At 38.0% G+C, this 12,250-nt stretch overlaps 1 protein-coding gene across 9 annotated transcripts in view; it reads right to left on the reverse strand.

Annotated features, from left to right (window-relative positions):
* Positions 1–12,250, reverse strand: part of OTUD7A (OTU deubiquitinase 7A) — a 140,293-nt gene that overhangs the window by 70,439 nt on the left and 57,604 nt on the right. The window contains exon 1 of one of the 9 annotated variants that reach the window (XM_042824030.1): positions 7,893–7,935. The exons of the other annotated variants lie outside the window; for them this stretch is intronic. The gene's annotated coding sequence lies outside the window, so the exon portion shown is untranslated. Of the gene's footprint in view, positions 1–7,892; positions 7,936–12,250 lie in introns of those variants that run through there. 9 annotated transcript variants of the gene reach the window in all.

Raw genomic sequence — 12,250 nt, forward strand, 5'->3', positions numbered from 1 at the left:
CTACTGCCTTCATTCCCCCAAGACTCCAAGTTCCTACACTCTAACATGCCAAACAAATAAGTAAATCAGGCATTAGAGTACCCAGATTCTCCATAATTAAGTCTGACTAGACTCGTTCTTTCAGAAACTAGAGTGAGAAAAGTACCCGCATTCAGTAAGCTAGCCCTTCTCTCTGGCAGCAGGCACCAAACAGGAGTTACTCATAAAATTTCATCTATCGGTAAGAGGAAAAAATGCATACAGTAGATGCACAGCAACTGACACATGGCAAAGACCAATGCCACCTAAAGTAGCTTAGCCTAACTCTGACAGGCCCCAAGATTTGTAAAATTCAAACAAAACTGCCTGGATACATGAATCACAGGTGAACATTTTCACAACTTCATTTCTCATGAAGCACAGAAAAGAAACTAAAATCCACATTTCAAACAGCACACATTGCCTCTTCAAAACAGATCACAAGTCAGCTGTCAAAACCGTCTTCTGTGTCTTGCTCCATCCTCAGTCCAGTCCTGCCTTTCCATCTGCCTGCCTGATGTATTCAGTGGTTGCTGTGGGAGCCACTTCCTCTTGTCTGTCCTATTTAACTAGTGTAATTCAATGGAATAAAATCAACCATTTCTGCAATAGCAGGAAGGCACACAGCACACTCTGGAATACCAAATATATCAATTCAATTTATTCAGTGGATACGAATTTTACCCAGAATTCCTCCCTGTGACTGACTGACACTGAAACAGAACAAATAATTCAGTAATCACACCTGCACCCGGAACAGGCTGTCTTGTTCGGGACTGAGGTCATCCAGAGAGGGGTTTGCAGTGCAGCTGCTGTGCTTTACATAAACACAGAGCTTCCCTGGAATTGTGAATGCCTACTTCTTCCACTCCCACCTCCTTTCTAATATCACTTTCCTATATGCTTTGGTCAAATCAGTGTTTCTGTCCCCCACTGCCTTCCATCAGCAGCTGTTTTTTCCTAATTTGAGAATGAACTGCATTACAGAAGTGTTTTCTGCCATAAGCAAGAGAACCTTATGATTATTTCACTAGGACTTTGATGCAAGGTTCTCATGTGCTTTAATAGCATAGGAAATAAAAGTTTTAAAACTAACTCTGTTTCTTCAAAGACCACTAAGGCAGAGTTTTAAAGGAGAAATAACCAACTCTGAGAGAGTGACACAGACTGTTTATGCTTACTCAGTTCCACTCCTTCAGTGGCAAAATCATCCAGTGTGTGCTCACATCTCTTTTGCCAGGCTCCTCCCCATGACTGACCCTCCTTCTCCTTCAGCCACTGCACTAAAACAAACTGCTTACAACAATGAAGAACAAAGTTATAGTCATTTCTCATGTGCTAGATGTGCATTTTCTTCACAACATCCCTCGTGCTTCACTTCTATTGCACGTATTACTCAGCAGAGACCTTCTCAACGCTTGCCAAATCATATTCTAAATATTTCCCAAGCTAAACTGGTGAGGCATGAAATTCTGTTCTAACATACAGGATAACCAGCCTTATCTTGATGGATTATTTTTGTCAAATGGCAGCTAAAACTTCTGCAACACAAATAAATGTTCAGAAGAACCCAAAATAACTTACATATTCATGTATCATTATCGTACATCATTACAGACTTAAGCTCTCATTTTATGAGCAGTTCTGTACAAGTGCACTTACTTTTTAAATGCGCGTTCCTGAAACAAAGGTAACCAGCAGCTGCTTCGGTATCAGCCAGCACAGGCTTCCCAGCTGAGCCAAACCTCTCACTTCTGCAAGCTGGGAATCCTGCTTCAACAGGCATTCTCTGTGAGACCCATTCAAATTCTCATATAACCCAACAGAATAAGCAGGAAGCTCAATAACAACAGAAATAAATAAGCACATTTTAACACACTAAAATAATGCAAGACTTCCATTCTTCTCTAACCAAGTTCCTCTGCATATGTAAAAGAGAACAAACACAAAGCCTTCAATTTCAACTATGCTCTTACAAGCAGCACCAAAAGATGGAAATGTTTCTCTGCCAGTCCAGCTGAACGTTACCTCATCAACCATTATTAAAAATACTCATTGAAATGAATGGCAAAATCACCACTGGCTTCAAAAACAAAGAACCCTCTCTGAAGAGAAAAAAAAATATTGAAAGAAGATGGTTGGCTTGCAGTTTTCCTATGTGCATCACATCAGCTTTTGCATCAAAGTTGGTAGTGCAAATAGGAAAGCAAAGCCGACTATTTTATGAACTGATGTAATCGTGCTTAGCACTTCTGCCTGCTTGGCAGCGGAGGGCAATGACAGCACTTCACCTCAGATCACACGCTCGTGTTTTTTCCCCTGCTCTTACATCCTGACACGTTTGGAGTCAGTCTGCAGTCCAGTGGGACACAAAGCAACACTTGTCTCAAATCTCTCTTCCCCCACTCCCCTCCTCTCAACTGTTCCAGCTACTGCATGCAAAACCAAAACATAAGAAAGTGGAAAGGGAAGGGAAGGAGAAGTCTCAGGAATTGAAAAAAGCATGTCTAAACACTGAGGAGCGGGTCATCAATCCACTCACTGTTCAAAGAATAGATGAATTTTAGATGTACTGCAGCAGGTATTTATCTATACACAGAACTAATCTGGGAAAACTATTGCCCCCTATGCTTTACTGCTCCTCCAGCCCCACAGAGACACATACTGCAGTTCAATTATAGGCTTGGTGCTCTTAGCTTTCTACTCTTCACAGGCCTACATATGCATTTCAACAGGCTCCTACAAAGCTGAGTTTCTTCACTCTTCCGCAAATGGAGTACGCAGTGTTATCATATAGACATGAGCTTCAGTAGAAAATATTACACAGTACATACATTTACACATGGAAAATACTGCAAATACTGTAAATACATACTGACAAATGTAATCCATTACTGAAACCTGCCAACATACATAAGTTATTTTCTAAGAAGTTTTACTAGGAGGTTTCTTGAATATGCCCTGCTGTATAGTGCACAAACATAACTGTGCATGGGTTGTATCAAAACTCATCACACCATTAAACCAGTTATACTATCAGCCAGTTTTCCCACATCCACTTCTTTTCCCCTCCCTCATCTGTTCTGGAACTACTGGGATAAATTCATAGAGAACCCATAAGTATGGTGGAATCTGCCATTTCTAGATTTTTTGTTGCCTTCTTCCCTAAATTAGATCTTTTGCAAGGTTTAAGACATTGTGGAGTACCTAATACACAACAAAAGCAACTTGAAACAGCCTGAAGAAGATGAGATATCATGCTGGATACTTACCTTTTGTTATTCATCTCAAATATCTTCAGGCAGTTAGATGCATCTTTGTTAAATTGCAGACAATAAGAAAAAGTTGAAACCGAAGAGTTAAACTTGCCAGTTCTCCTTTGCATTAATAAGAAAGGGCAGAAAACCACCCCTATACCTGCTAGCATTTTTGAGTAGCTTATAAAGCTACATGCAAATAAACAAGCATACATTTTACTAATTAGAAATCAAATGCATATACAAATAGCAAAAACAAATGTGTTTTTATAGACAGAAAGAAAATATTACATATGTGTTAAAATGTACATATTGTTACATTTGCATATCTATATAATCTAGATGTAACAGGTATCAATATTTAATCTAAATGCCAACTTACTACCTATGTATATATATAGATAATATAACTACACATAGATTTATCTATCAATTAAAGACTTTACATAACATTGCTAACATTACCAGGTTACTTTTTTTCCCACTAGGGATAAGCTGTCAATTCAAAATAAAGAACTTGATGCACATCAGTTATTAACCCTCGTATTAAGCATGCAGTTTAGAGCCCAAAGGACTTTTTCAGTATTCTTCTTACTAGCAGAGCTGACAGACATCTGACAAAGTAGAAAAGGAGCATTTCATTTATGCTTGTTCCATTCAGCTCCAGCTGTTTGGTTTGTTTTAAAACCAAAAGAAAAAGGAAAAAGCTGCCAGCATTTTAGAGTAGAAAGTCAGAAACCTGTTTGTAACAAATGGGCCCTGTTTTATTAATTACCACTAAAAATTCAGATTCATTTATTTACAAAACAAAAAAAGGACAAATTCTCTTAAGCAGCAATTCTTATTAACTTGATTTTTTTTTTTTATTTTTTATTTTTTTTTCCAGTACCACTGTTGCTGCAGAAACCAGTAAGAAATAATTTCTCTTAGGTCAGTCTGTATTATCTATCATGTTGCTTTCCCCTGAGATCATCAATTCTTCTATAATGGTAGGAAGAAATGTAATTACAACAGAAGGCATGTATTTCTTTCTAGTTTTGTCATATGTATTAAGCAACATAAGATGAAATACAACTTAAAAAATATTTTAGCATAACATTATTTCATTTTATTTCCAAAGCCTTCTGGCACCAGTGACTCTCATCCCTTTATTTAACGTGTAAGACCCCAAAATTATTAAGATACATGTCTGTTTGTAAGACAAAGCAAGCTATGACAAGTGGAAATGACAAAAGACAAAAGGCTTTTTGGTTTTGGTTTTTAAACACAAAGTCACAGTTTCTCCAACACTTAACATTGGTACAGACAAATCTGCCACTTGTCCCTCTGGCAACATGGAACAAGATAACACTCCACCAGGGATCCTGAACTTGAGCCCATACAGACTTGTTCCTTTTGCCAGCCACTCTCAAAACCCATGTAATCACCAGCAGGTGAACCAGTTACACTCAGTAGCACTATTTAAGTGCCTAAGACTGAACCACTGAAATCCTGCAAATAACATGCTGCAACCTGTCAAAATGCAGTCAGCCAGTGCACTGACAAACCAAGCAATGAGAATTGCTGCGCAGAGGCCACATTACAAAACAAAGAAATAAATTTGAAGTGCTTGTGAAGGGCTCAAAATGAAACCTTTCTGTAAAAACATTGCATCATGGACTGGTTGAGCCTGAAGTCTCCTTTGGGCCCACCCAGCTCCTGCCCTGCTCAAGCAGGACACCCTGACAGCTTTGGAAGTTCTCCCACTTCACAACCTGTGCTCCATCACCCGCACAGCACAGAAGCTCTTGGCAACAGTCAGATGGAACCTCTGCTTTGTGCCCACTGCCTCCTGCACTGTCACTTCCTAGGCACTATTGTTTTTAAAGAATTCTCTTACACCTCAAGCTTTAAAAATCACAGACATCCAAAACTGTTTAAGAAGTGTTCACGAAGGATAAGGATTGCTATAAAATCTTAAGGAAGTGAATGAGGACAGCAACACTAAACCTCAGCCAAACAAGAATTCAAAGCCTAAAAAGCCATAAATCAAACAGAGGCTGACAAGCTTCAAAGACAGAAGTGCCCCTCTGCAAGGAAACACTGGTCCAAGACTGGATGTGTGGATGATCACCAGTGATCTGTGATGCTGCAGCTCTGTTACTGCCTTTCACATCCATGCAGCTGTCAGCTCACATCCTTAAGGTTTGCTTTCCTACTGGAACCGGCCCCAAGAAGATGACTGATATTCTCCACATGCTGCAGTGCAGTCCCATCCCCACCCTATATTTTTAGTTAGATTCTCTAGAAGCTACAGCAGAAGAAATTGAATATGGGAAGAAATGTGAGTCTTACATTGCCATTTAGGATCTTCCTAACAGAAAAGCAAACCCAGCTTGTAGGGCAACAGGATACAAGGATCCCCATCTTATGCAAATGGATTTACCACCCATGTGAAAACTTCTGCTGTGGCACATACATGGTACATCTGATCTGAACACATGCTGTCAGAACATCTAGGATTTCTGTGCATCTGGAGGAACCGTGACTCCAACTGAATGTCCCATGGCCCGATTAGAGCTACTACGGGAATTCCCAGGCAGCCATCCAACGGCCTCACAAAGCATCCAGGCAAGGTTTCTAAAGAGGGACAGGAGGGGAGAGGCAGGGAATCTACAGTCAGCCCCAGACACATGAACCCATCACAGAGACTGATCAGCGAAACGGGCAGAAAGCAAGGAAGCCCTTTTTAGGTAGAAGAGTCTCCTGCTTGCTTGTACACAAGGAGAAGAAAACATTGTCTCTGTGCAGGAACTTCAAAACCTTTGGAGCATGTGTGACAAAAACTGATAAATTATAACGTTGCCTGTATCGGGCAATTTAAAATTGCAAAATTTAAAAGACTTCATGTGTGCTTTATACCAATGACCAGAAAATTAAATTGCTTTTCCTGCATAGTTTTATTTGCAAAAATAAATGAAGTAAGGCACTCAGTATACACTTGATCCTTTGGAAATTCTCACATTAGACAATTTTTTTCTATTGCTGAAGATACTAACCAATACTTTCCAAAATACTGGGCTCCTTGTTCAGATTATCTCAGGGCTTTTTTCCCCCCCCTTTTTACTTTTGATGTGACTTCGTGTGGCTAAGAAATGTTCTTGTAAGTAAAGCAATCATATTTCACGTGGAATTTCTTGTACTGGTGAGTTTTAGGATTTTGTATACATGTGCATGATACAGGCTTTACAAATACCATTAATGGCATAGTGATAATGGTAACTGTAACTTTGTCACACCCCACACATCAGAAAAAGTATACGTCTGACTCCAGGACTCATTTACAGGTGGATGAAATATAACATACCACATCAGGTAAGCAGACACCAAACCATCAACTCCCACTGTCACAAGCCCAGGCAGAACAGTGATCGTATCTTATCAACAAGCACTGAAAAGTTTGGGAGAACTTTAAGTAAACCATGCTCAGTTCTGCTTGTGACTAGAAAGAATGCATACATAGTGATTTTTATCCCATTATGAAGCTTCTCACTTGACTCAGTCATTGGAAGCACATCTTTAAGAACAGAAATAAAGCAGAAGAGTGGAGATGTGAATCAGCCACATGGCCACACACTGTGGCACAGCAGACAGGCAGCTCCATGTTCCTATTGCTGCTGTCCTCACTGCGAGGATTATTAAGCACCCTTTCTTCAAAAATAAAAATATTTTTATGGGTTTTTAATTTCCACTACTGGAACAGATTCTTAAAGGCAGATCAACACAAACCATAAACAGGATGAAGTTTCCAAAAAAAAAAAAAAAAATTAAAAAAAAAAAAAATCAGAAAAATCTCCAGTGACTGTTCTCCTGATGTCACATAGCTGGAACTACTTATAACCATACACTTGTATGCAAATCAGAGCTCAGCCAGACTAATTTAAAGAACAGACTAACACGCTGCTAGCCAGTGGAATATGGCTAACAGGATTTCAGTATACTATGGAGTTCAAGAGTAGCTGGCTTTGAACTTTCGCTGCACAAAAGTAATAAAATTTTTAGAAGACTGGAATACAAAGCATTTAATCATTTAAAAAGCAATTTTACCTTTCAGCAATTTATTTGGGATCAGAGAACGTACTATTCAAGATAAATTAAGTTAGTGTTCTGTATTAGAATACTTTAGAAAAAAAAATTAAGTACAGTTAGTCACATTCATCCTTGCTATAGCCCTGCTGAGGTCACCAAGACTTCATTGCAGATACATACAGTTCAATAGGCTCAGCTGTTACTATTTATTTTAGAAATAAGCTAAATGCAAGCTTCAATCCTGACATTTTAAGTGAGCTCTTACAAGTTTCCACCAGAGAATGTGGTTTTTTTTGTTTTTGTTTTTGCGGTTGTTTTTTGGTTTTTTTTGGTTGGTTTTTGTTTCTACAGTCTATCTATGCACATACAGCTTTATGTTAAATCAGCATCTGCTTGCTTTCCTAATATAAAGGTTATATGATTTCCAAATATGAAACAATAGAGAACTGTCTGGCATCTTACTGAATACATTTATTTGCTCCCACATTAATACACATAGCAAATACTTAATAAGATAGATATTCATACTCTGAAAAGGCCAGAACTCACTCCATTTGTCATCTTGTCCCCCACAGACTATTCCAAATGCACAGACAGTTGGAGCCAAGTGGAACAGCTTGCAGACTCAGAATCTACATGAGCAGTGCTCCTCCTGACCTTGCACAAACATACTGGACCCACCTGAGGGCTGTAAACACATCAGAAAAAAAAACACTGCATGGTTAAGATGAAGCTACTGCTACACAAATGTATACACAAGAAAATGCACATTACAGAAAAACAGGTAATGCTGAACAATTAAGTAAGGAATAGGCACACAAAAAAATTAGAACGGAACTTCCCCTCAAGCCTGCCTTTCCTTCTTCCTGGACTTTGCATACCACATGAAGACATCACAAAAGAGAATGGAGTTTCATCCAAAAGGATATTGCAATTCTTCAGTCAGAGCACGCTAAGTTGAGCAGATGGACTGTAAACACGTCAAATTTGATGTGGAAGAGTCTTGCCAGAGTAGGGTTTTCAAAGACAATCTCAACCGAACCCTAAACTCTTTAAAACCAGATAATTTTATACATGCAAACAGAACACATCTCTACATTTTTAATGTTTATTTCTCAAATTCTCTTTCTAGATGTCTTAGAATCTTTAGATTACTTACATTCCCTATAAAACGTTTAGCTATTGCAACACATCTAAAGAGATAGTATAATCCAGGCAAGGGTCAAAAGATCAAGTGTGATGCAATGACATTAGCAGCATGTGAAGGTATTCTATGGATCAGAATAGCCATCATCTTCTGTATGCTGTTTCCTAGTGTACTGGAATTTTCCCCATTTACTGTATCTGTGCACTACGCCAGCAGACAGATGGTAGGTAGCAAGGTGCAAAACACGTAACGGCCACAGACCAGCTGCTTGATAGGGGACTTGTGTATTTTTCCACTGTAATCAAATTTATGTCAAGATTTAGTAACAGCTACTCAAATTACCATAGAACCTCAAGTTCTGATGAAAAGCAAGTACATGTACAAGTATGCACATATAAGACTAATATGTATGCATGTATACACACACACACACACTTTCCTTCTTCAATCTTCTTCAATTACAGCCATAATTGGCAACCTTGCAAAAGGAAGCAGGAAACAAATCTGTGGTTGCATATTTATAACATACTAGGCAAAATGAAGGGAAAAAAAAAAAAAAGAGGGTCAAAAATAACCAGGGATAAAATAAAATAAAATAAAATAAAATAAAATAAAATAAAATAAAAGGCAAAATAAAAGCCATTCATCCTGTTAGAGTCTTAGGGTGCTCGTAGGTTTCTACACAGACGGACAGTAACTTACAACCTGTAACATGTACGAAGTCATACCACAAAACTTTCTCCAACACTTTTTTTCCAGGTTTTCCTCTACTTCTTTCTCTGCATTCTTTCAACAATTGACTAGTTTGTTATTTTTTGGACACGCAAAAATGTAATTTTTCATTCTAATTAAATTCATTCAGAAAATTCCAGGTTTTAAGAAAATTATTAATAGAAGATAAATTTAGAAAGATATGAAGGAAGAAAAATAAACAATGCATTTTTATAAAGCCAGAATTGTAACCAGTTAAATCAGTGCTAACTATACTACCACTATAAAAATTATTATTTTTCCTCCTATTGATTTCAAATAATATTTAGGTCATCCATAGAAATGGCTCAGAGGACAGCAGATGCACTGATAACCTAGCTCCTGCATAACACAAGCTAAAGAAGTTCACCTCTGCATTAAGCCCATGACTTTCAATTGAACTACATCATTTATTTCAGAAAGATAATCAGCACCGATGGAAAACCCATCAGATATCAGACAGTTCAGTGGACCTGTCACTGGAAATCCAGGGAAACAGTCTTCCAGTTTGCTTCTTCTAGGTCCAGCTTGCAAGTCATGGCCCTTACCATAAAGTCCTCTGCTAGACTTACAGCTCTGGAAATTAGAGATTGTAATTACATACCTTATCCTTCTTTTCCATAAAATAAACAGATTGCTTTGAGCTTTGGAAAGCTTGTCCTGTAAAAGCAGATTACAGAATCTTATTTCGCCTCTTATCTCACATTTATGCAGATCACTGCTTCTACAGCACTGAAACCCTGCTCTCGAAAATAAAAAAGATTAACTATTAAATTTTACAGAAATACTTTCATAGCCTGCTAGTCATACCTTGCTGCTGCAAGCAGCTAGGATTATGCATGGCAATACAAAACTTCTGGGCACTCAGAACAAGGAACCTGGTAGCCATGCCTGACAATTGTTGCCATTTCTTTTTCCTTCTGACATATTCAATGGTAATTTTCACATTAGCAGCTGAAGACAAAGAGAAATGGAGCTACAAGTACATCTTGCCTGTTTTAACCTGTGAACTGTGAGGCATAGTAACAGGTTTTTACATTACGACATTTTGTTCATCAGGAAGTAACTGATCCATTTGATGGGAAGTCACAGTGTCTTTCCCAATCATAGCAGAGGCAGATGGGCAAACATTTCAGCTACAAATACAGAACTATCCGAACTAGGTAATACTGTTCATCATATCTGCATGGCTTTTGGAGAGCCTGGAGCTTCTACAAAAACCTTCCAAGATGTGTGCACATTGCTAAGCCCAGTAGCACAGCTCTACCTGCTGCCTACTGCACACAACTGGCTTTTATTCCAAAATGCCACTGAGTCAACAGCAAGACTATTATTTTTATAGCTGGTTAAGATACGTAATAAGAGCATTAAATAAATAAATACAGTTATAGAAAGCATTCTTGGATCTAATTACTGGTAAAGAACTAGGTTTTAATTAAATGGAAGAATACATAACAACAAGCCTATAATAACAGACTTTTAGTAGACGATGAAAGCTGCTAAACAAAACCAATGGAATCAAGTGCTAACTTGTGTTCAAAACAGGGAGAAAAAAGAGAGGGAAATAGTAACTCTGGGAAAGAGAATAAATGAGGTTCTGTAAAAGCATTCAGGTAGTGGATACTGAGAGGAAATGAAAACTCACTGGTTTTAAGGAGTTGTAAATGTGCGAAGTGCATGACATGATGCTGAGCTATAGCAGCTGTTTTCGCAAATGTCAGGCAAATATTTCACTAACTGGAAAAAAGCAAAATTATAACCTGTCATCAACACCACATATGTCATGAAAAAGTATCAAGTTGGATATAAAGCATAAATATTTCCCAATGCATTCACAATTGCTGAAAAGTTTTAAAAGCCTTGCTTTGAACTTATTTAAAGAAACCAAAGAATAAATCTGGCAAATGCTAAGTACAAAATATCACATGCATCAATTAAGTCATCCAGAATTAGTTTTTCACTTCCTCCAGAGATCCTCTTAAAAAGAAAGTCTGGTATTTAAGAGCATATATAAAAGCATATCATATATAATCGGCATATAATGCACAAAAATGCAGACTGCTTTCAAGAAAAATGCACAGACAAATCAAAAGCTCATGCCAGTAGGACAATGAGTTTTCTGATTACGCCAAGCTTTTTTTTTTTGGCAGGTACTCACTGAAAATATGACCAAAAGATAACGTACAACCTCACCTCCAAAAATGGATGATGACACCAGAAGAACTCTACATGGAGTAGGAACAGCACAGCCTTTGCCAAGGGATGGCATTCATTTCAGGAGTAAACATTCTAAGTCAGTGCTCAACACACACCTCAGCATGATTCTGTATGGGAGTTGAAGCTATTCCGTGATATTTTTTTACCAACATAAAATAACCTTAGCTCTTTAAGTTGGCTCTGCAAAACTGTAAGCTAATGAGTTAGTAATTTTTTTTTCCCCATGGTAAACTCTTCATGAGTTTTTTTCCATGCTCTCATTCACACAACAGCACACCATGAAGCCTTTCTGTAAATGGGGCTGAAGTTACTACTTCTACATGACTTAGTGAGGAGGTTAGCAGAGCATAAAACAGTTCTTTTATGCATTAATAAAAAATTACTTTCAGTAATAATGGAATCATTTACCCAGGAAACTCCAGTAGAACTACAGAAAAACTAATCAGCAAGTTCTGTTTGTTCTGCATTGATTTTAGCCATGCAGACATCAGTGTAGTCTCTTTATTTTTCAATCCTCCAAGAATTAACACCATATCATAATATGGAAGGCAGTAGTTTTTCAAAGAAAAGTAGACTGGTGTGGAAACATAAGATGAACTTTCATCATCCAGTGTGCTCGGAAACTCAGTAAGACTAGCTTTCATTCTGCTATTGCAGTAACAACAACAAAACTACATGAAAATACTTATCTTGATGTTTAGACTTCAGAACGGATTCTCCTAAGGCCCGAGAAAGACCCTTAATTAGAAAGGCATATGTAACACATAACCCAATACGAGGATTGCAGTCACTG

This window comes from Centrocercus urophasianus, unplaced genomic scaffold, assembly GCF_019232065.1.
Source record: "Centrocercus urophasianus isolate 14NV4802_14NV808 unplaced genomic scaffold, USGS_Curo_1.0 seq_23, whole genome shotgun sequence".
NCBI lineage: Eukaryota > Metazoa > Chordata > Aves > Galliformes > Phasianidae > Centrocercus > Centrocercus urophasianus.